At 37.1% G+C, this 26660-nt stretch overlaps 1 protein-coding gene across 1 annotated transcript in view; it reads right to left on the bottom strand.

Moving 5' to 3' along the window:
- The window catches only part of OPN5 (opsin 5), a 373243-nt gene that overhangs the window by 280469 nt on the left and 66114 nt on the right, over window positions 1–26660 (bottom strand). The window lies entirely within an intron of this gene.

Below are 26660 nucleotides of genomic sequence, written 5' to 3'. Positions count from 1 at the left end.
TTTGTAGCTGATGCAGCCACATAAATCACTCAAAGTCATCAAAACTGAATTGATTTGGAACTGGGGGACGAATCACCTGTGATGCTTTTAGCAACAAGGGTCAATAACATTGATATTCAAGAACACTAAAGAGACATATTGTATTCTGCAATGATTACGCATTGCTTTTCAGCAGTTACATATAGGTTGGAAATCTTAATGCAATAGTCATATTTATTGCATATTTGTATTTTCTACTTACATTTCTGCTGCTTTCCAGTTAGTGCTTGATTCAAACTTTTTTTATAATTCATATTTTATAGCTTGAGGCAATACAGCCAATCAGAGGACTTGAATATAAGTTCACTTTACCTTTCTTCTCATTGCCAAAGGGAGATGATATTAGGAAAGCCATTCATACAGATGCACTATCTGCTCCGCTTATAATATTCCCTTGGCAACAAGCAATTATTTAGGTTTGGCAGTGCACTGTCAGCTATTCAAAAATGCAAAATATACTATATAAAACATATAATGGCCTAGGCTACAATTGGACTGCAAAAATATTAGCGCTATTGAGCCCTAACACAGCTCAAGTTAAAGGGATATTATACTCACATTTTTTCTTTCATTATTCAGATAGAGCATGCAATTATAAGCAACTTTCAAATGTATTCCTAATATCAATTTTTCTTTGTTCTCTTGGTATCTTATTTGAAAAGCAGGAATATAAGCTTAGTGGCCCTAATGGACGTCTATGGGGCGCTCTCCAAAACTGTGGTCCTGGCTTTCTCTCGAGCACCTGAAGGTGCACTAACGTAAAGGTGCATTAAGAAATAGAAAAAGTTTTGTTATTCACTCAGTATAAAATCTTTTTATTTAAATATATATGTTTAATTATGCATAATTAAAAAAAAAATTACAATATACTTTAAAACATTTTTTAGCCCCTTCTGCTATAATTTGAGTTTGAAAATAATGTGTTTTTCAATTCTGAAAATTGGAAGTGCACAATGCTTGCTAGCTTCAGCAGAGGTGATAAGATAAGATTCTGCAAAACAATGACATAAAAATAAAAGTGCCTTTATCTATTCTAGCAAGTGCCAATTAATTACTCCAAATAAGATAAGTTATAGGGGGAGATTGATTACTGAAAAACTAATTTCACAAAACACATGTAAAGCATATTAAAATAAAGTATTACACTCATATATATATACTTTTTGAATAAAAAATATAATTTTATTGTTTCCATAGTAACATAGTAAATGAGGTTGAAAAAAGACAACCTATACACATCTTAATATATTAGGAGCAACAGGTTTAAACAAAGGCCTTATTCTGTATAAAAGCTTGAACAGCTGGTAAGTCTGCCAGACGTTTGTGCAAAAAGGTACATAATGCAGAATCTGACCCAGCAGAGTACTGACTGACAAACCTTTCTCCAGGCCCTAAAATACAGAGAATCTGTACCCGGCTCCAGGAGAAAACCTTAGATTCACACCAAAAAAGATATTTACACCATAGCTTATGGTAAATCTTGGGAGAAACAGGTTTTCGAACTTGAAGCATAGTATCATTGACCGCTTCGGAAAAACCACGTCTAGACAGAACTAGGCGTTCAATCTCCAAGTAGTCAGCTTCATAGAATCCAGGTTTGGATGGAGGAAAGGACTCTGAATTAGAAGGTTTTTCCTCAGGGGTAACCTCCATGGAGGTAGAGACGACATCCTTAACAGATCCGAGAACCAGAACCTGCAAGCCCACGCAGGAACTATTAGGATTACCGATGCTCTCACCTGTTTGATCTTGACAAAGGCCCCACGAGAGCCAATACGCGTGGATTAACTGATTTCCCATCACCTGTGAGCTTTGTGCAAAGCAAGGAGAGGCTGATTGAGAGCCCGTATGTACCACTATTGTGCTCCCAGAACCGTATACCAAGAAGCCAGGATTAGTGCAAACAAAAGGAAGGCAGATTGGTTGAACGGTAGGAGCGGCTATTTCAAAATAAGTGCGCGCACTTCTGCAAACGGATCATTATACCATTTGAGGATTTTCAAGTGTTGAAACGAAGAAGCTGCTGACCGTCATTTATCGCAAACTAAGGAGGAAAGTCCAACTGTTGGTGAGATAGCCTGGCGGTTATCCAACAGTGAAACCAGACTGTGCTACACTAAGGGGATATTTGGTGAGTAAGAACTGAAAATACAAAAGCTTGCCAATATCGCTGAGACCCAGATCCAGCTTATTAGATTTATCTTACACGCATCAATACTGAAAAGATCAGTCCGGGTTGATTTTATGTAACAAATTGGAAAAGTATCTTAAGTTGCAACTTTATTACATTTATCCGGAATAGGAGCAAACCAGAATCTGACTAATAATATCGCTGCAAGGTTACTAAAAGGGACTTTGAGAGCTGGTATCTGTATTATACTTCCAATAACCTTTACCACACGGATCACCTCTCATCTTAATTTTTGATGTCCTTTATTTTAAGATTGTATGTAAAGTATATCGAATTGTGTTTTAGGAATTGTTTTTTAGGAATTTCTGTTCTATTCGATTTTATAATATTAATTATTTTTATATTTTAGGGGCACCGGTGCAATTCTAACTTGAAATGTCCTAATGTTTTGACTAGTCTATGTATTAAAAATAAAATATTATCAATTTATTTAAATTACTTGCTTTTTAAGATTATTATTTATTGTTTTCAGAGCTGAGTTAGCCTGGTAACACTATAAATACTCCCTTTTCACAATAGGTATAGTTGTGATTTATATATATATTTTTATTTTTGGTATTTTGGAAATTGTGACTCGCACTTTTAGACATATTCCCTACCTAAAATCAATTACTCTCACAGTTAGCCTTTACTGGCGCCACCCACAATCTTTCTTTTCAGTCTTTTCAACTCCTAGTTCCTCCCTGGTGGTTGAAGTAAGCCACTGAAGTGATTTTGTCTGACTGGAAAATGATAAATCAGACTAAAGATAATTGAGATCAAGCTGCATTGAAGATGGCTCGTCTCAACTCCATGATGAGAATGGGATGAGAAGACTCCTCCCGAGTTCACAGGCCCTATGCCTTTCGAGAGGAAAAGCAACACTGCAATTCCCTGAGTTCTGACCACCGCCAAAAGAGCTCCCAGGACATTTGTAAATATTCTTGGAGTCGTAGCAAGACCAAATGGAAGTGCAATAAACCAGAAATGTTTGTCCAAAAAGGCAAACCTCAGAAAATGATGATGATCCCAGTGAATGGGAATTAAAAGATACTCGTCTATGGTTGACATGAACTGACCTTCCTGAACCAAAGGAAAAAATGAATAAATAGTTTTCATTTTGAAGGACGGGACCCTGAGGATTTGAAGGAGACAGAAAATTCCCCCACAAAAAAATCTTAATAGATCCTTAACCCTGTTCCTCATTGGGAACTGGAAGATCACTCTCAGAGAAGATAGGTCCTTACGCAGATTACGAAGACCTCTTTCTTCACTGGATTCTCAGATCACCTAACAGGATAAATTTATCCCAAGAAGAACAAAACTTGAATCCAATCCTGTATCCCATGTATCCACAGTCTGGGATATCGCGGAGCCAAGCCTAATGACAGAGCAAAGAAGCCCCATAGAACTGACTAGACTCAGAGGAAGGATTCTTGGATTGAAACCATTTAATCCAAGGTAGACAGAATCTTCGACAAAACTTGGATTGCTCCAGTTTGAAGAGAAAGACTTTTGTCTCTACTAAAAGACAAAAATGAAAATTAAAATTCTGTCGACCCCTTAGGGCTACCTATCTCGTATAGAGGACTGAAATATTCTTTTTCCCTGGAAAAAATACGACCAAACCAGATTCAACCAAAGTCCTGCCCAAAAAGGACAGACGAATGGATCTGGATGAAACATCTGCCAACCAAGATTTTAGTTACAGAGTTTTGCGAGCTAAAATTGCAAAGCTAGAATTCTGGCTAAAAATTCTACATTATAGAAAGACAAGTAGGGAACTCGAAATTATACATTTCACAGGTATAGTCTTATAAACACAGGACATGATAATGATACATGCTAATCAAGTCCCTGAACATAAAAAATATAGGACAAGGACAAATAAAATTCCTTCATTTTTAGGAAAATAAAAATATGTAACCTCTGAATCTATAATGTATTTATAGGCCGTACTATGAAATAAAAAACAAACAACTTGCCGGCACTTAGATTGCTAAGTACTCTACCAGCCGTCTACAAGAAATACTGGATTGCTCTGCACCCAGAAATTTGAACTCACTACGTAGTCCAAGTCAGACATGCTAACCACTGGCTACATCAGAAGGAGTTCCACAGTGAGAAAATCTCCTAAAATGAAGGAGAGTAACAGCACAAAATACACAGAAAGAATTAAAAAAAGTATTTGACTTGCCACCAGATGGCGGAAAATCATTAAAATACAGGAGAATGGTATCTTTACAACCATGGCAGAGAGGCGATGGACTCAGAGCAGACAAGGAAACACTCCATTCCCATTCAAATGGTCCTTAAGGAAGAAAATATCCTGCAGGGGAATATTGATTTGCTACTAAGGTGGACATAGTGCCAAATATCAGAGACTGAAGCACATTATATATCTGTACAAAGTTATTCAACAGTGCGTCAATCACCTATAAAAAAGTATTGAAGAAGGGCTGCAAATATAAAAAGAATAAAAAGATTGCCCCTTAAAAGGAGCTAAACTAGAATTGAGTTGTCATCAGATGACGTCAAATACAATAAAAACACAGAATGAATCAGGAGAATACATCCTGAAAATGAAACTGCATGGACATATTGATTATGACACAATATTCATCTCAGCCCTTATTTCTGTATATCCTCTAGCTGCCATCAAATAAAAAACCCCGACATTATCAGGATAATAATCCTGAAAAGTAAACTACAGGGACATAAGAAAATTATGAGTAACTCAGCCCTAAATGTCCTTAGTAACATGGATTATCAAATAACTGCCACCAGATGGCAGGCAAATACAAGAAACACTGTATGTATCAGAAAATACGTTTAGAAGTGTTCTGCAGCAAAAACGTTTAATAAAACAGTTGATTGTATTGATAAGAGTCTCCTTCTTATAAAATATACATGCACCTGATCCTTAGAAGGCTAGGCTTAAATGTATAAGAGACTCCGTGAAACATGCGCTCAGATCTCACTACTCGTTGCAATAAAATCCAAAATGGCGCCAATATCTAAATGCTGTCAGCGGATCCTGAGAGGAGTGAAAAAATAAAGCTCAACCCCAAACTGCACAAATCTACTAAGCGTCCTGCGGCACAAATTCTCAGAGTATTTAGTTGACAATCTGCGGGAAAACATCTCCTGAGCGGGAAGCTAATACCCAATAACAAGCAAGAGAATTCAGACAGGCATAACAGCCTGAGTTAATGTAACATACACTAACAGCCGTAGTCTATGCAGGCAATGACAGATGCTTCTGTATAAGCTGAGTGCGCCATAAACCAACCAACCATCTACAAGAGAGAATTGGCTATTACATACTGTGCCCCTTTGGCACATTAAACCTCCGTTTAAACGGATCATGTTGGGAAAATAATGAGAATTATGACTGACCAGCAAAGCCGTATCCCACACCCATAAAGCCTGGGCTTAGCTACAATTTGCCCGGCAATGGAAGCGGCAAAATTACTTTCACAGGCATAAAGACAAATAGCTGCTCAGCCGCAAATATCCCACAGTGGATATATAAATTAAGAATAAATAAATACCTTCTGAGGGTAGCAGGAAGCAGGTCATACTGTGACCCTCATTATCCCAGTCCTTCTTCCAAAATACCACTGTCTAAGAAATATAAATAAAAGGACTTACCTTCAGGAAACTTCTGCTGTGGAGCAGGCACAGCAGCTACTGATCTGATAGCCTCACTTGACCTCTAACAGGGACCTGTAGAAAAAGAAACAACAGAGTAACCAGCCCTGGCTTTCTATAAGGGATAACAATAATAGAAATAAAGTAAAGACAACCTCGCCGCTTTCTAACTGCTAATAGCCACCATTACTCTTACTAAAGAGATTGACGTGAACACAGCAAAACCCCAATCCTTGCTTGCAGGGAAAAGTACCTATAAAAGGATTAACTATCTTCAGACACCAACTTCGCACATCCTCCATTAAGAGAGGCACAGAGAATGACTGGGGGTTATGGGTAAGGGAAGTTACACTTAACAGCTTTGCTGAGGTGCTCTTTGCCTCCTCCTGCTGGCCAGGAGTTAAATATCCCACTAGTAATTAGAATGAGGTTGTGGACTCTCCATGCCATAGGAAATAAATCAGCTTTTTCATATAAGCAAATAAACTTTAAAAAGCAAATTCTCATACATTTTATACTCTGCAGTTGTAAAAAAAGCAATTGCAAATACAATAAAAGAAAATTTTTTACAGTATACTGTCCCTTTAATCTCTCATGTGGCACTGTAACAACGCCTTTGAAATATCACATCAATGTATTCCCCTTTTCTATATTTTTACTTACTTCTGCATATAATCTAATTAGATTAGTTTAACATGATCTATTTCTCATAACAAGCTGATAAAACATACTGGCACTGTGATAAAGTGTCAATAGGAAATAAAGGATATAGTAATCCTCGGTGCTACCCTTCTGAAGTAAGTTACACAAAATAATGGGCAAGGGGAAAAGGGGACAAGAAGGGGTTAACTAGCACTCTTTCCTATTCTAAGGAGTAATAATGCAGAGAAAACTCAGCTAGTGATTGGATAGGAAGTTAAGAGGATAAAAAACGAATTTATTAACAATTATTATTAAAATAAGGGGTGTAATAAATATTACTTCAAGAATTAAAGGAAAAACCTAGTCATCTTAATTAAAGCCAATTCCAAACTAGGGTATGGAAGACAGGACACACAGTCCAACCACCCCCCTGTATTCCTGGCCGATAACGGGATACGTCGGCTTCAGGTGCCAGGGGTGCTTAGGGCTGCGCTCTCTACAAACCAGTGACTCATAAGAAAGGAAAAGTACTTCTAAAATACACAAAATACACATACCCGTTTCAGCCGTAACAGTGCGGCCTTTTTCAATGTGAAACAATATTTACAAGCCGAGTGCCGCTATTGACACACCTTAAATACCCTATGTAGTTACGCAAGAACCAATCATCCTTTGAGAGAGCTACACGCCCCCTTCTGGACGAATCCCCATACAGTTGTGTCACGGGGGCAGTATCCAAAAGGATATTCTAATTGGTTGCGAGAAAAACCTGTAATCCAATCACCGTATGATAATATTGTACCTGCGTGTAATACGGCCGAATGTGATAACTGCATATGTTGTTATATTATCTCGGAGTGGAATTAGATAAACTAATAGCGGTATTATAGTGTAATGTAAATTGCGGCATAGTTCTACTTAACCCCTTAATGACCGCAGCACTTTTCCATTTTCTGTCCGTTTGGGACCAAGGCTATTTTTACATTTTTGCAGTGTTTGTGTTTAGCTGTAATTTTCCTCTTACTCATTTACTGTACCCACACATATTATATACCGTTTTTCTCGCCATTAAATGGACTTTCTAAAGATACCATTATTTTCATCATATCTTATAATTTACTATAAAAAAAATTATAAAATATGAGGAAAAATTGAAAAAAAATACACTTTTTCTAACTTTGACCCCCAAAATCTGTTACATATCTACAACCACCAAAAAACACCCATGCTAAATAGTTTCTAAATTTTGTCCTGAGTTTAGAAATACCCAATGTTTACATGTTCTTTACTTTTTTGCAAGTTATAGGGCCATAAATACAAGTAGCACTTTGCTATTTCCAAACCCCTTTTTTTCAAAATTAGCGCTAGTTACATTAGAACCCTGATATCTTTCAGGAATCTCTGAATATCCATTGACATGTATATATTTTTTTTTAGTAGACAACCCAAAGTATTGATCTAGGCCCATTTTGGTATATTTCATGCCACCATTTCACCGCCAAATGCGTTAAAACAAAAAAAATTGTTCACTTTTTCACAAATTTTTTCACAAACTTTAGGTTTCTCACTGAAATTATTTACAAACAGCTTGTGCAATTATGGCATAAATGGTTGTAAATTCTTCTCTGGGATCCCCTTTGTTCAGAAATAGCAGACTTATATGGCTTTGGTGTTGCTTTTTGGTAATTAGAATGCCACTAAATGCCACTGCGCACCACACGTGTATTATGCCCAGCAGTGAAGGGGTTAATTAGGGAGCATGTAGGGAGCTTTTTGGGGTAATTTTAGCTTTAGTGTAGTGTAGTAGACAACCCCAAGTATTGATCTAGGCCCATTTTGGTATATTTCATGCCACCATTTCACCGCCAAATGCGATCAAATTAAAAAAAACGTTAAATTTTTCACAATTTTAGGTTTCTCACTGAAATCATTTACAAACAGCTTGTGCAGTTATGGCACAAATGGTTGTAAATGCTTCTCTGGGATCCCCTTTGTTCAGAAATAGCAGACATATATGGCTTTGGCGTTGCTTTTTGGTATTTAGAAGGCCGCTAAATGCCGCTGCGCATCACACGTGTATTATGGCTAGCAGTGAAGGGGTTAATTAGGTAGCTTGTAGGGAGCTTGCAGGGTTAATATCACATTTAGTGTAGAGCTCAGCCTCCCACCTGAAACATCAGACCCCCTGATCCCTCCCAAACAGCTCTCTTCCCTCCCCCACTCCACAATTGTCCCCGCCATCTTAAGTACTGGCAGAAAGTCTGCCAGTACTAAAATAAAAGCTATGTTTTTTTTTTTTTTTTTTTTAAAAAAGCATATTTACATATGCTGCTGTGTACTATCCCCCCCTTAGCCCCCAACCTCACTGATCCCCCCCAAACAGCTCTATAACCCTCCCACTCTAACTTAATCTGCGCCATTTTGGGTACTGGCAGCTGTCTGCCAGTACCCAGTTTAGCAGAAAAAATGGTTTTTTTTTAGTTTTTATTAAATTTTTCTGCAGTGTAGCTTCCCCCCACACAAAACCAACCCCCCACCCCTCCATGATCTCTTTTTGTGCTTTTGCACAAACAAGATTTGGCCATTTGTTACCAAAAATTTTTTCCATAGTGTAGCGGTTCCCACCCGCTCCCGCCCCGTGCACGCGCCCGCCCGCCACCCTCCGTGCACGCGCGCGCGCCCGTGCGCGCCCCCTAACGGCCCGCCCCCGATCCCGCCCCCCTTGACGACACAGGGAACACCGATGGCCGCCCACCCGCCTCCCAAGTCGGCTCCCACCCACCAACGATACCGGCCATCGATGTCCGGTGCAGAGAGGGCCACAGAGTGGCTCTCTCTGCATCGGATGGCCGTGTAAGGTTATTGCAGGATGCCTCCATATCGAGGCATCACTGCAATAACCGGAAAGCAGCTGGAAGCGAGCAAGATCGCTTCCAGCTGCTTTCCACACCGAGGACGTGCAGGGTACGTCCTCAGGCATTAACTGCCTTTTTTTTGAGGACGTACCCTGCACGTCCTCGGTCATTAAGGGGTTAAACATGCACCCTATTGACGATCCACTGCCACTATTATAATTTGATTATATCACGGATGATTTGCGTGTACACATGAACGTAATAGTGTGTAACAATAGCCTCCGATACAAAGTGACTAATATGTGGATACAACTATTGAAAAATAGTGGTCGTCAAGTGTACTAGGTTATAACTGTTCAGATTACTGCCATTTATAGATAATAAAACTATATCCCCAACATAAATGAGGTATTCTGGTCCCAATCTCTCATTGTGTTGTGGCAATCCTGTCATATGAAGTAAGATGATTTGCCCACATCTAGCAGTTTGTCCGTTAGCAGAATAAACATGTGTATTAGGTTTTCAATATGTTCGAATACTCAGTGAGTATCTCTGGAAAAGTTCACTATGAAAGATATGATGTGACATATAATCAACACCATTAAGTCAGCATAATGCATACCCTCCTAACGTGTAGTGTTACATCCCATTATTGTCCATATGATGCATGAACAACACATATCATTTAGTGGAGTAGCATATATTACTATGTATGCTGAATAGATTCACTTCCGAATTTAATGAATCCAGAGTGTATCAGTAATATGTACTTCTAAAGAAAGACTGCATATATGCACATGTGAATAACTCATACATTTGACTGTGTCTGGGTGCACATTTAAGTAGGAAGGTGGTAAGACTATATACTAAAGGATTACTAATGCTGTGTATCAGAGTTATTAGATCCAGCATGTAACCTAAAATAATCTTACAAAAACACCCAAAAATTATTGTTCTCATTCATGCCATTTGGCATGACAGAGTTAAGATTGAAAATCCAGCTTGCTTCTCTTTTTAATAAAGCTTATTCCACATCCCCTCATCTAATTCCTGTTCGTAGAGTTTCCAAACTCCAACATTTAAAGGCACTGGTTTTGCCGCTATGGTACTGTAGGAAATGTCGTGCAACACTTGTGATTTGTTTGCCTTTCTCTACGTCCTTAGCAGCATTTCTGAAATTACTTAAATGTTCAGTCATTGTTTTTCCAATACTTCTGGTCATCATCCCTACATAAGTTAGGTCACAGCTACAAGATACACAGTATATTACATTAGAAGTTTTACATGTGATGTAATTAGGTATAGTCCATTTATTATGAAATCTATCCACCATAGTTTTCTTCTTTACCATATATGTGCACACCTTGCAATTGCCACAGGCTATTGAGCCTTTATACAGGGGTGGCTTCTTAGCATTTCTATTGAAATGACTAGTCGTCAAACAATCACTAAGGTTGCTGGCTCTCCTATAAGTAAATAAGGGTTTGTTAAGGATAATCGACTGGAGTTGTTCGTCAGCTTGTAAAATGTGCCAATGTTTTTGTAAAATATTGGATACTTGGTTACTCTGGTTGGTGAATGTGGAAATGAACCTGAGGGGATTAGAATGTTCAGCAATTTTAGGTGTTAAGAGCTCCTGTCTATTTCTGTTTAAGGCTTTATGGTAGGCTCTCTTAAGAGACTTTTTGGAATAACCCCTCAAAAGGAGTCTGTCTCTAAGTTCCCTTGCTGCTTTATTGAAAGACTCTAATGATGAACTGTTTCTACGTATCCTTAGGTACTCGCCTATTGGCAGGCTTTTAATAGTATTAGGTTGATGATGGCTATCTGCACTTAAGATATTATTGGTAGCCGTAGGTTTCCTATAAGTGTCTGTTTCCAGACAGTTATTGAGTTTTTTAATCGTTAAATCAAGAAATTCAACCTGTAAGTCATCAGAAGCCATTGTCAAATGAAGGCCAAAATGATTTGTATTTAACTGAGTAATAAATCAATTAAGTATAATTTGGATTACAATTTCTTGTTGAACTTAATATCTAAACCAGTTTCCTGGGACAAGTGAAACTAACTGGAGATGGATATCTCTGAACAGAGTTTCAAAGGATGAAAACTGTTTCTCAAGAGTGGTAGTGCAAATATGTACTAGAATGGAATACAACAAGATGGTATCTCCTTATCACAGTCATCTCAGAGCTAAAGGCTTATGGAGTCCTTGGGTGGGTAACTTCATATCATTCCTGGAATTTCAAAGGATCATAAACAGCATTATCCAACATCAAAGGAGGTTAACAGCGTATGCCCTGGAGTCCTGTCAAATGTCATTTCTTGGACAACGATGACACCTACAGGTAGCTGGCTACTTTTGCTGGGATTTATCAACTGGACATTTAAGCATTTATCAACTGGACATCTAAACATCTGATTGGTTAAGACAATCTTCAAGGTGGGGCTATATTGCTTTAAATATGCTGTGGAAAGAACAGAGGAAAAAGGAAGGACAAATACACCCAGGTAACAGAGAGACTTCATCTTCCTTTGCATTCACACATTATAGTGTAGATAGATTAGAAGAATAAAGCCTTGTATGTTAGACGCTTCTCTCACCACTCATGTATAGATCTGTAACTTAATAAATTCATCCTTTTATAAGACTGGTGTTAGTATCATTCTTTAAATAAGGTAAATGGATTATAAGGAAAAGCCTGACACTGATTTTAGTCACTGACCCAATATTAGAAAAGGGGCTTTTTCACATTGGCGAAGCCAGGCAGGTTAGCATTCCAGTTTTTTTTTGAGAAGACAAACTATTGGGGAACCCAGTACAAGCAACAGTTGTGGCAGGACTCAGACGGGAGCGCACTGGAAGGCTATATCAGAACAAGAATTCTGGACTGACCCTTGTGAGCAGGTGAGATGGAAGTTATTAACAGATGTGCAAATAATAGTACTATTGAATATGTGTGTAAAATAATTTAAATGCATTAGAATTATTTAATGATTTGTTGCAACAATTTGAGGATGCTGTTTGTAAAATAAAGAAGTCTGTGTTGAATAAGAAAGTAAATTAGAATTGGAATTGTCCCCTGTTTTATCGGAAAAAGATAGATGTGTAAACAGTAATTATGCTAACCATGGTCTTTGTCACAAAAGGGAATCAAGCCAGACAGAGAATGTAGTTGAACATTCACAAAAAGAAAGAAATGCTACAATAGCAACAACAAATACATTAGAAGAAGGTAAATCTAAGCCACTGCCATTGTTTAGTGTAAATACCACAACAGAGCTAAAACCTATTTCTACCATGTGCCAGGATAGATTAGAAAGTCCACAAACAACAGGGACTCAGACTATTGGAGAGAGTGTACAGACTACCTCTGTGCTGTCTAGTGCACCAGAAGACCCATATAAAAATATGCTAGGAAAATCAAAGCTTTAATTCCACCATTTGACCCAAAATTGCATATCCTGCATAGTATAGTTAAATTTGAGCAACATGTAGCACAGTATAGCTTAGATGATCAGACTGCGTGTTATCTATTTAAGTTCTGGCTGCCAGCATACTACAGTAAAGCACTGCAGCTTTTACAGCAGAATGGGTTATGGGCTGACAAAGAGACACGTGCTAACATGTTGTTAGAACTAACTGCTGTGGATTTAACAGATACATCATTTTTAGACACAGTAGTTCCACACCCAATGGAAGAACCATTTGCTTTCTGTAATAAATTTAATCAATTATACTGTAAACTAAAAGGCACACCAAATTTAGAGATTGGAGATCCCAGAATGTTAAGAATTCTAGCAGGAAAATATGAAGGACTTGATTTTGTTAATAGAAATTTACTGGCTAGAGCACATAATTTCAAGGAATTCCTTTGCATTCTTGCAGACTGGCAAAATGGGACACAAAAGAAGATACTGTTGGTACAATAAAAGTTTCAAGGAAAGAACAGGCCAGGAATATGCTGGTGTTAATTATAGAAATTGGAAGGGCAAACCAACAAATTTTAAACTCTATCATCCCAGAAATAAAACAAAAAATTATCAAACATGGGAAACTATGTTTCCTCCTCTTTTAAAGATAGTTTAGAATTACGTAAAGTAAGAACGAAAAAAAAATGTAGCTATATGTTTAATGTTTTCACCTTCACATTTGTTTTGCAGGATTTGTCAAGAAAAGGATTGTTTTTATTCATATTGACTGACATAGCATTTGGTTACTTCATGTGCAAATACAGGGTAAAATGATGAGACATTTTTGTAAAATGAAATCAAAACCACGTGGTAGCAATCTGAGCTCAAAATGAAATTGCAAACAATTCTATTGTTTTTTTTTTATTATTATTTATTATTATTATTAATGTGGCCACTGTATAAGAAAAATATTTTTGTTTTTACATTTGCATATGAATTGTTTTCACTTGTAACTTTTGTGGATAACTTAGTTTATTTTTGCAGGCTATGTTGATCCTAACTTTAGATATATTATTTTTTATTTTTTTTCCTCAGGTAATTTCTGCAGTTAGACCACACAGTTAAATAAGGAACACACAGATCAACTGCACCTTTGCATTTATAGTCATTTTAAATTATAAATAAAAAAATAAAGATTAAAAAGTTTAAGATTAGATAAACAAATTAATGTGTATAGACCAGTGTTTTTAATGTGATGTTTCTTTGCTTGTAGTTTACGATTATTTTTATTTTATTTTTATTTATTTTTTCTCTTTTTTTCTCACAAAGAGGGGAATGACAAAAGTTAACTTCTAATGACATTTTTTTTTTATAAAAAACATCTCTTTTTTTTCTCATTTTAGTTTTTACATTTTTCCAGTTTGTTTTTGACAATTTATCTACATTTTGTTTTATTTATTTTTTGGTTCTATAGCTTGTTTTAGATTTTTCAGTTTGTTTTTGCATTTTTCATTTTGCAGTTTTGTGTGTAATTTTTTTTTTTTTTTATTTATCAATAATTTTTGTTAAAACAGAAACATGTTTTAAGACAGAAAAGACCTAATGTTTATCACAATAGGTGTGATTATTGTGATGATTACATAACATAATTTATAAAAAGGAGTGGGTGGTTTGGTATCTGTCTGTAATTAGAAAAATACACAGTTTGTGACGGGTTGTTATTTGTTTATTTGTTGTTTCTTTTCTATCTTTATGGAGGCAGAGCTTAGCTCTTAACTCCATAAAAGAGGGGATTGTTTCAAAACTATATTGTGTTATGAATAAACAAATACAACAATCTGCAATTGCTGGGATGTCAGGAGATGCTAACGTTATTTAAAGAGACACTAAAATCAAAATTTGTTTTCATAGTTCAGATAGAACATGCATTTTTGGGAGAGTTTTCAATTTACCTCCATTGTCAGATTTTATAGTCTTTTTATTCAACATTTTCTGGGGGACCAGCTCCAACTGAGCAGATGTGCATGGTCACAGTGTATATATATATACTATTCTGTGATTGGCTGATAGCTATTACATGATACAAATTAAAAATATAACAATAATAATAATACATTCTGAAAAATCTACTGCTTTTTGGAAGATCAGAGTAAGCGATATTGCATTGCATTTTTATAATGCACTTGTTACTTGCAAGTATACTGTATTTAATGGTCATTTAATTTAACTTAAGGTGTTATAAATGTGTAAATGAACATTGAATCACATCTGCTAGGGGTTGTAAATGATCTAATCAACAGTGAAATCAATACAACATCAGACATTTAATTTGGTTTGGCGTGTAGACAGGCACAGGCAGAACTATCATGCAAACATTGTCTGGTGGCCATGTGCCTTTAATGTTTATTAATGTTAAACATGGTCTTACTAATTTTGCTTTAAACAATATGAAACTATGGGTAAATGACTGGCATGGATGTAATAATAACATGTGTACTGCATCATCTCTAATTCCTGTGGCAGGGGTCAGAACTGAGCTTCAGAGACTGGTTTCCTTAGGAATTCCAGTTTCTGACACTCAAGCTATGTTTTGCAAACTGAAATATGACACTCTTATCTTTAGGAATGGGGAATGGACACAGATGGACCTGTCTCTCTGTGGCCAACACCCCATTACTAAAACCTATGTGTGTACACCTGGTCAGTACAGAGAAGTATATACATCATGCTGGCATAACAATTCTCAATGTCAAGTGGTCGTTGAAACAGTCTCTTCTAATAACATTGTGTCTTATATGGGACATGGTAGGGTGTGTTTTATACTCTTAAATGAGCTCAGTCAAATTAAATGGTTGTCTTACAATGAGTGTCAGGGGAATCAGGATTTGCCAAGGGGACTTTATTGTGGGGATAACTTGCATTTACTGAATATTTCAGGAATGGTGTTTAAGGTTCCATTTATTTCGCAACACTCAGTGGGGTATAGCCCTAGTATAAATATTTATTTAATACCCCTAAACATAAGGAATGCATCTGTTCTACTAAACTGGGGTAAAATAATTGAATCAGACATTGTGCTCCTCAAACAGATGAAAGACTCTGACAAGCAAACTAAAGTAGTTATTCAACATTTTCCAGGTCAAATTGAGCAACTTATTCCCCACATTGAATCAGTTTCTAACACTAATATTTGGCATCGCATATTTGGACAATCTTCCACTGTAAATAATTTTGCATATTATTTGATTCATCCTATGTTTATTATCTTTATTTGTTCTATTGTATGTTTTGTTATACAAATTGTTCTTTGTACAGTAGTTAAGCGTATGACATCCAAGGCTAGACACATGATTAGAGAAGTTAGATATATACACTTAAGGTAGTTGAAATCATATCTCATCTGTTCAGCTAGCATATCCATAACCCACACTCATAAAACCACAGGTCTGGAAAGGAAATGTTACTGTTCCAGCCCAACAAATACTCGTGTGTCATTCAGACACAAAGAGGGGATGTAATAAGTATAATTTGGATTACAATTTCTTGTTGAACTTAATATCTAAACCAGTTTCTTGGGACAAGTGAAACTAACTGGAGATGGATATCTCTGAACAGAGTTTCAAAGGATGAAAACTGTTTCTCAAGAGTGGTATCTCAGTACAAATATGTACTAGAATGGAATACAACAAGATGGTATCTCCTTATCAAAGTCATCTCAGAGCTAAAGGCTTATGGAGTCCTTGGGTGGGTAACTTCATTTCATTCCTGGAATTTCAAAGGATCATAAACAGCATTGTCCAACATCAAAGGAGGTTAACAGCTTATGCCCTGGAGTCCTGTCAAATGTAATTTCTTGGACAACGATGACACCTACAGGTAGCTGGCTACTTTTGCTGGGATTTATCAACTGGACATTTAAGCATTTATCAACTGGACATCTAAACATCTGATAAGTTAAGACAATCTTCAAGGTGGGGCTATATTGCTTTAAATATGATGTGGAAAGAACAGAGGAAAAAGGAAGGACAAATTCACCCAGGTAACAGAGAGACTTCATCTTCCTTTGCATGCACACATTATAGTGTAGATAGATTAGAAGAATAAAGCCTTGTATGTTAGACGCTTCTCTCACCACTCATGTATAGATCTGTAACTTAATAAATTCATCCTTTTATAAGACTGGTGTTAGTATCATTCTTTAAATAAGGTAAATGGATTATAAGGAAAAGCATGACACTGATTTTAGTCACTGACCCAATATTAGAAAAGGAGCTTTTTCACAGGACCCTCTCACCCAATGAAAATATCGTCTGTATACCTGGACCAGTGGGCGATGTGTTGGGTATACTGTTTGTAGGTTTCATGGAGCACTACAGTCTCCTTCCACCATATGTTGGAATATGTTGGCATATGTCGGGGCGCAAGAAGTCCACATAGCTGTCCCACATGTTTGCAAGTAGAATTTGCCGTCAAATACAAAGTAGTTATGTCCAAGCACAAATTCTAATAAGTTCATAATAAACTGTTTGGATTAATTGGACATAGATTCATTTTTCTGAAGAAAATAGGAAACTGCTTTGCATCCCCATTGTCTCTCGATGCTAGTGTATAGAGATTCAACATCACATGAGGCTAATGTTGAATTAGGGGTTATGGTAAGCATATCTATCTTGTTTAGAATGTGCATAGTATCTCTAGTGTGTGAGGGTAAAGAGTCTACAATATAACGAAGTCTAGCGTCAACGTATTTACTCGCTTTTTCTGTCAGGGACCCAATGCCTGATACAATCGGCCTCCCTGGTGGACATACTTGATTCTTGTGGATTTTTGGTAACAAATACAATGTTGCCACTTTAGGTTGCTTATCTTCTAGGAATTTGAGTTCCTTCTTATCAATCATGCCTCCAGAAGCTGCAGAATTAATTAAGGTGTTGTACTGTTTAAGAAAAGCATCAGTGGGATTACCAAAAAGACTTTTATAGTTCCTCTTATTACTAAGCTGTTTTCTGGCTTCAACCACATACATGTGTATAGGCCACAATACAATACCCTCCCCCCCCTTGTCACTTAGTTTCATCTGAATATCTGTCCATTGAGTAATGGTATTTAATGCAAGTTTTTCCTTTCTGGACATATTTACATGTGTATTATCATATTCATCAGATAATGCAAGTATATCTTTGCATGCAAGATCTAAGAAGCTCAGAGTATTGTGAGAAGTACTAGGTGGAGGTATGAAGTGTGATTTAGTTTTTAACACATTGCGCCAGTTAGTATCAGAGGTCAAAGTCTCATTGTTTTCAATAGCAAACTGATGTAAAAGTTTTTTTTTTTAAATTTACACTAATGTTACACCAGATATCAGTGGTGGCACAGAGCAATTAATCACAGTATATGATGTGCGCCTGACACACAGGCCTGATGGAAAATGAAATTAGATTACACTAGCAAACTGATGTAAAAGTTTTTTTTTTTTCATTTACACTAATGTTACACCAGATATGAGTGGTGGCACAGAGCAATTAATCACAGTATATGCTGTGAGCCTCACACACAGGCTGACAGGCAGGCAAATGCAATTAGATGACAAAAAAAAAAAAGACTGAAGTTTTAGCCTTAAAAAGGGCTTTTTGGGCTGAAGTTCTAGCCCTAAAAAGGGCTTTTTGGGGTGCTGTCCCTACAGCAGAAATTAGATGAGTCCTTCAGGACTGTAGTGAACACTGAATACACTAGCCTAGCTATCAATTTCCCTATAAAATCACCAGCAGCAGCACTATCCCTCCTCTCACTAAGAATGCAGGATCGTAATGAATCTAAAATGGCTGCTGTCCAGGAGCTGGGAGGGTCTGCTGCTGATTGGCTCAAATGTGTCTGCAGACTGTGAGATACAGGGTCAAAGTTTCCTCAATGATGACGAATAGGGGGCGGATCGAACATCGCATATTTTCGCCCGCCGCGGCGAACGCGAACAAGCTAAGATCGCCGGGAACTGTTCTCCGCCGAACTGTTCGCGACATCACTACTTGTCAAGAATAGGTGTAGGTACAAACGACAGACGTTTTTTAGGACAGAAATTTGTATATTTGTAAGAGTTTTGTCAGAGAGATTAATTATATTTAACTCTTGGTAACTTGTTTCTTTTTGGTTAGGGATTTCTGATTGAATTTGACTTGTTTTCTGGTTCTGAGCCTGTTTTCTCCTACCCCTCTGGGTTCTCCGCCTATAGGTTCGTTCCCGTTACCATAGTGGGGTATAATCCTATTGCGTAGGATGGGTTTAGGTCTCAGGTCATCATCAGAATTAAGAATAAACCGATTTGTTAGCATAGTCAGTTAAATCTCTTTCTATCTTTTTCTCTTTTTTATCCGAAATAAACTTTTCAAATCTTTCTACTTCTTCCTTAGTTTTAACATAGGATTTTTGGAATTCTTCTTTTAACTCATATTGTTTTAATTCCCCACTGATCTTAGTGATTTCATCAGTTATCTCATTAAGCTTATCCATCTCGTGCTCTATAAGGTATCCAATAAGTTTAAATGAGCACTCTGAGAGGGATTCTTCCCACTTAGTTTTCAGATCAGATTTTAAATCTTGGAATGAAGGGAATAATTTAAGTCATAAGCCTCCAGGTATTACCTTATTGTCAGTATAAAAATTAAACATACCTATATTCCATTGTCTCTTTATTTGTCATTTCAGGATTTTCTAAAGAATTTTAAGAGATTTAAGCCATTCCCCAACCTATTCATTATCTTTAGTAATTTTATTTTTCAAGACAACTGTTAAATTCTTTATATCCTCAGATCATTGAAGCATTTCAGCCCCTAAATCAAAAGTCGTCATTATTGAAATTGTTAATATGGTTAAATCACATGGTCAAATACTGGAATGTGGTTTACCCACTATGTTACTATAGCAAGCTGATAAAAAATACTGGCACTGTGATAAAGTGTCAATAGGAAATAAAGGATATAGTAATCCTCTGTGCTACCCCTCTGAAGTAAGTTAAACAAAATAATGGGCAAGGGGAAAAGGGGGACAAGAAGGGGTTAACTAGCACTCTTTCCTATTCTAATGAGTAATAATGCAGAGAAAACTGAGATAGTGATTGGATATGAAGTTAATAGGATAAAAAACATATTTTATTAACAATTATTATTAAAATAAGGGGTTTAATAAATATTACTTGACGAATTGAAGGAAAAACCTAGTCATCTTAAAGGGACACTGAACCCAAATTTTTTCTTTTGTGATTCAGATAGAGCATGCAATTTTAAGCAACTTTCTAATTTACTCCTATTATCAATTTTTCTTCGTTCTCTTGCTATCTTTATTTGAAAAATAAGGCATCTTAGCTTTTTGTTTGGTTCAGCACTCTGGATAGCACTTTTTTATTGGTGGATGAATTTATCCACCAATCAGCAAGAACAACCCAGGTTGTTCACCAAAAATGGGCCGGCATCTAAACTTAAATTCTTGCATTTCTAATAAAGATACCAAGAGAATGAAGAAAATTTGATAATAGGAGTAAATTAGAAAGTTGCTTAAAATGTCATGCTCTATCTGAATCATGAAAGAAAAAATTTGGGTTCAGTGTCCCTTTAATTAAAGCCAATTCCAAACTATGGGTATTGAAGACAGGACACAGTCCAACCACAGTAGAACTATGCCGCAATTTACACTACACTATAATACCGCTATTAGTTTACCTAATTCCATTCCGAGATAATATGACAACATATGTAGTTATCACATTCGGCCGTATTACACGCAGGTACGATATTATCATACGGTGATTGGATTACAGGTTTTTCTCGCAACCAATTAGAATATCCTTTTGGATACTGCCCCCCGTGACACAACTGTACGGGGATTCGTCCAGAAGGGGGCGTGTAGCTCTCTCAAAGGATTATTAGTTCTTTCGTAACTACATAGGGTATTTAAGGCGTGTCAATAGCGGCACTCGGCTTGTCAATATTGTTTCACATTGAGAAAGGCCGCACTGTTACGGCCAAAACTTGTATGTGTATTTTGTGTACTTTAGAAGATATTTTTCCTTTCTTATGAGTCACTGGTTTGTAGGGAGCGCAGCCCTAACCACCCCTGGCACCTGAAGCCGACGTATCCAGTTATCGGCCAGGAATACAGGGGGGTGGTTGGACTGTGTGTCCTGTCTTCCATACCTATAGTTTGGAATTGGCTTTAATTAAGATGACTAGGTTTGTCCTTCAATTCTTCAAGTAATATTTATTACACCCCTTATTTTAATAATAATGTTTAATAAATTAGTTTTTTATCCTATTAACTTCCTATCCAATCACTAGCTGAGTTTTCTCTGCATTATTACTCCTTAGAATAGGAAAGAGTGCTAGTTAACCCCCTCTTGTCCCCTTTTCCCCTTGCCCATTATTTTGTTTAACCTATTTCTCATAACACCATGCTGATTTGAGCTCATAATCTTGTTTACACAAATATACTCATCAATATAATCCTTTATAATCCCTTCAAGCATCTTCCCCACTATTGATGTCATTTAACTCATTCCATCTATCAATTAAACTTAAAATGAACTTTTCAACATAGTGTTAGCCTCTTGGGGGCCGATTTATTAAGGGCCGAATGGCCCCTGATGCCCCTGTTTCCACGCAAGCCTTCAGGCTCGCCGGAAACAGTAGTTAAGAAGCAGCGGTCTTAAGACCGCTGCTCCTTAACTCGTCCACCGCCTCTGAGGCTGTGGACAGCAATCAACCCGATCGTATGCGATCGGGTTGATTGACGCCCCCTGCTAGAGACTGATTGGCTGCGAATCTGCAGGGGTGGCATTGCACAAGCACTTCACCAGAACTGCTTGTGCAATGTTAAATGCCGACAGCATATGCTGTCGAACATAGACAGAGATTTGATAAATCGTCCCTTTGGACTGTAAAATTACCATAAACAATTGCAATCTCCATTCATCCATCTACAAAAAACCCACAGACAGATGTAGCTACCTTCACAGCACCAGCTTCCGTCCCAGTCATACTAAACAACTCATTATCTATAGCCAATCTATCAGATACCATAGAATTTGCCCTCATTATGAGGACCATGATAAAAATCTAAAGACACTGGGCCCCATTTAACAAAGCCTGGGCAGACAGGTTCGCGGATGCTTGTGCAATGCCTTCCCTGCTCAGGCTAACCCAATGGATCTGCATATACACTCCATTTAAACCCATAAAGAAAGCAAACACTGTACTCCATTTGGACACCATTGCACACAGACTGACCATTCCATTGGAAACCTCACAATTAAAATACTGAAAGGGAACTTTAAAAGCATCCAGGATGCAGATTCAAACTAAATGCAGATTCCAGCTGTTTCTCACATTACCAAAGCTTTATATAGTAAGTTCCCTAACATCTGTCATCGGCTTGTACACATATGTACATGTTGACATCAGTGACTGCCTGTGCATTATATGTGAGTATGTTATGTACATACTGTATATCTCAGAATGCAATTCTCTGTTTTAAAGTTACCCAACATTTACTGCCAGTGTGTTTTTCCTCTCTTTCTCTAATTCCCCCCCCCTACATTTTTTCACATCACATTGCTCTTGTATTATTAATCTCACTGATCTCCCACTCTATCTGTCTCCATAGCCCCCATTCTTCCCAAGATATCAATAAAAATTTTATCATATTTATAGTGTCTTAATTTTATATAGTCACTCATTTTTATGGGTTGTCATTAACTATCACTTGCCTAATTAATACTACTGTAAAGAGCAACCAAATACAATTCCTGTATAATACTTCTACCTGCTTGTCCAACCACATCTGCCCATTAGATGGTCTCAAGGATTTTGTAATCTGTAAAATGTTATACAATTTCCTATTTGAGAATTTACATTTGCTTTTTCTCAATAAAAATCTCATTGTTTTTCTTTGCACATTTAAGCCCCCTCCCCCTATAGAATACTCAGATTATGTGGTGATCAAGCACTAGTTTGTTAACAAAATGTTCAGTTCTGACCCTTTTCTTTATTTGTTATGTTATGCATACTAGAAAAGTTAATACCAGAAGGTTCATGGGTAACCTTCACTTAATACAATCCCAACATTCATTATTTTAATACCTAAGTTCCATGAGTGGCCTGGCAAGTAATCCTAGGGATGGGGATAAAAAGGATAACTATAATATATAATATGTGTTGTCTGTATATTACAGACCTTTATAGTAATACTATAGCAAGTTTGTAAATGTTATTTATTGTCTCTCTATGTTTTATCTTGATATTATCCTCAATAAAAAAATAAAATAAAAAAAAAATTCTATCATATTAAACCGTCTTGCTTCAGACTTCAGGAAGAGAGGACACTCCCGAAAACTTGTCTTTTATTATATAACGCAGTGTTTCCCAAAGTCAGTCATCAGGACCCTTAACAGACCAAATATTTATTATATCTTAATGGCGTCCCTCGAATTCCGATTGGCTGATAGGATTCTATCAGCCAATCGGAATTAAGGTAGGAATTTTCTGATTGGCTGATGGAATCAGCCAATCAGAATCTAGTTCAATCCGATTGGCCGATCCAATCAGCCAATCAGATTGAGCTCGCATTCTATTGGCTGATCGGAACAGCCAATAGAATGCAAGCTCAATCTGATTGGCTGATTGGATCAGCCAATCGGATTGAACTTGATTCTGATTGGCTGATAGAATCCTATCAGCCAATCGGAATTCGAGGGACGCCATCTTGGATGACGTCCCTTAAAGGAACAGTCATTCGTCGTTCAGTCGTCGGTCCGGATGGATGTTCCGCGCTGGATGTCTTCAGGATCCTGCCGCTTCGCTCCGGATGGAAGAAGATCGAAGATGCCGCTTGGAGAAGATGTTTGCCGGTCCGGATGTCCTCTTCTTGCCGGATAGGAGGAAGACTTTGGAGCCTCTTCTGGACCGGATTATGGATCGCCAACCCCCGCTTGGGTTGGATGAAGATGTTGGAGCCAGGACGGATCGGTGAACCTGGTATGGTGAAGACAAGGTAGGAAGATCTTCAGGGGCTTAGTGTTAGGTTTCTTTAAGGGGGTTTGGGTTAGATTAGGGGTATGTGGGTGGTGGGTTGTAATGTTGGGGAGGGGGTATTGTATGTTTTTTTTTACAGGCAAAAGAGCTGAAATTCTTGGGGCATGCCCCGCAAAGGGCCCTGTTCAGGGCTGGTAAGGTAAAAGAGCTTGTAACTTTTTTAATTTAGAATAGGGTAGGGAATTTTTTATTTTGGGGGGCTTTGTTATTTTATTAGGGGGCTTAGAGTAGGTGTAATTAGTTTAAAATTGTTGTAATATTTTTCTTATGTTTGAAAATATTTTTTTATTTTCTGTAACTTAGTTCTTTTTTATTTTTTGTACTTTAGCTAGTTTATTTAATTGTATTTATTTGTAGGAATTGTGTTTAATTAATTTATTGATAGTGTAGTGTTAGGTTAATTGTAGGTAATTGTAGGTAGTTTATTTAATTATTTTATTGATAGGGTAGTGTTAGTTTTAATTATAACTTAGGTTAGGATTTATTTTACAGGTAAATTTGTTATTATTTTAACTAGGTAACTATTAAATAGTTCTTAACTATTTAATAGCTATTGTACCTGGTTAAAATAATTACAAAGTTGCCTGTAAAATAAATATTAATCCTAAAATAGCTATAATATAATTATAATTTATATTGTAGCTATATTAGGATTTATTTTACAGGTAAGTATTTAGCTTTAAATAGGAATCATTTATTTAATAAGAGTTAATTTATTTCGTTAGATTTAAATTATATTTAACTTAGGGGGGTGTTAGTGTTAGGGTTAGACTTAGCTTTAGGGGTTAATACATTTATTAGAATAGCGGTGAGCTCCGGTCGGCAGATTAGGGGTTAATAATTGAAGTTAGGTGTCGGCGATGTTAGGGAGGGCAGATTAGGGGTTAATACTATTTATGATAGGGTTAGTGAGGCGGATTAGGGGTTAATACATTTATTATAGTAGCGCTCAGGTCCGCTCGGCAGATTAGGGGTTAATAAGTGTAGGCAGGTGTCGGCGACGTTGTGGGGGGCAGGTTAGGGGTTAATAAATATAATATAGGGGTCGGCGGTGTTAGGGGTAGCAGATTAGGGGTACATAGGGATAACGTAGGTGGCGGCGGTTTACGGAGCGGCAGATTAGGGGTTTAAAAAAATATGCAGGGGTCAGCGATAGCGGGGGGCGGCAGATTAGGGGTTAATAAGTGTAAGGTTAGGGGTGTTTAGACTCGGGGTACATGTTAGAGTGTTAGGTGCAGACGTAGGAAGTGTTTCCCCATAGGAAACAATGGGGCTGCGTTAGGAGCTGAACGCTGCTTTTTTGCAGGTGTTAGGTTTTTTTTCAGCTCAAACAGCCCCATTGTTTCCTATGGGGGAATCGTGCACGAGCACGTTTTTGAGGCCGGCCGCGTCCGTAAGCAACTCTGGTATCGAGAGTTGCATTTGCGGTAAAAATGCTCTACGCTTCTTTTTTGGAGCCTAACGCAGCATTTGATTAAACTCTCGATACCAGAGTTAAATTTATGGTGCGGCCAGAAAAAAGCCCGCGGAGCGTTAGCAGCCCTTTTACCGCCGAACTCCAAATCTAGGCCTGTGTATAATACTCTGTATACATTGCCACCAATGCACCAGGGAACTCTGGCTAAGATATGTAAATTAGATATTCAATATTTAATTTTTTTTCTTATAAGTACTGTTTTAAACACAGCAATCCCATTTAAGGGGTAGGATGCAGCAAGAAAACAACCTCTGCACTCTCGTCAGCAGAAGGTAGGTTTTTTTTAAGCTGCTGGTTTTATCTATCTCTCTTTCTCTCTCTCGCTCTCCTTTCTTTTTCTTTCTTTTTATCTTTCTTTCTTTCTTTCTTTCTTCATATAGATATATATTTTACAAATATATACAGATACACACACACACGCACACACACATATACTGTATATATTTATATAATAATCCTCATCTCAGACAGCACTCACTTGATTTTAAAATAAAATAAAAATTTTATTCAAGAAAGCTTTGCTTTATTTTAAAATCCAGTGAGTGCTGTCTGATGAGGATAATTATATTTACATTTTGAGAACCGTGGTATATGCTCTTTTTGACTGCAGGTGTGCATATCCTTTTTCTGGGAATATATATATACTGTCTATACAAAGATATATATATATATAGGAATATATATTTAAAAATAAGAATATTTTCTTCTAAATGAAGAACATAGGAATGTGAAGTATTCCTAACGCACCTTCGGCTTTAGCGCAGTTGATCTAGCACAGTTTTGGGTTAGAGCGCAAGTGGTAAAAGGAAAAAGCTTTCTTTAGTGTACCCCATAGAAGTCTACGGGGAGAGGGGGAGGGGAAAGTCCAGAAGTTAGCTCACCTGAGACTTTCGCTCTCATGCTCACCTTTTACTTTCAACTTTTAATATCAATACTATAACCCGACAGACTTAATTTTTTTACCTTGAGCACAGTTAACGCTCATGAGAGATAAAAAATTAGCACGCCACTTGAAATCTGGCCCAAGATGTTTTATGTTCCATTAACATTTCTCAGCTATATAGAATTGTTCATAAGCAACACATTAGAGTCCCCATGTCCCTTAAAATTAGAAAAGAAAAAGAACAGAAAAAAAATGTTATACGTTCATATCTTATTGTTTATCATAACGCTGTCAAAAAAGTTTGTTCAAAACTATTTTTACTTAATTGTTCTTAGGAATTCCAGGAGTGGCAAATTATTTATGTTTTTGTGTTGATTTTGACATAGCAGCTTTATTAGCCTTAGAATAATTTGCTCAGTTAAATCATGCATCAAAACGCAGGCTCCCAGAA

The sequence above is a fragment of the Bombina bombina genome, chromosome 4, assembly GCF_027579735.1.
Source record: "Bombina bombina isolate aBomBom1 chromosome 4, aBomBom1.pri, whole genome shotgun sequence".
Lineage (NCBI taxonomy): Eukaryota > Metazoa > Chordata > Amphibia > Anura > Bombinatoridae > Bombina > Bombina bombina.
The sequence above is the reverse complement of the archived record's forward strand: the minus strand, read 5'-3'. Positions and strand labels throughout refer to the sequence as shown.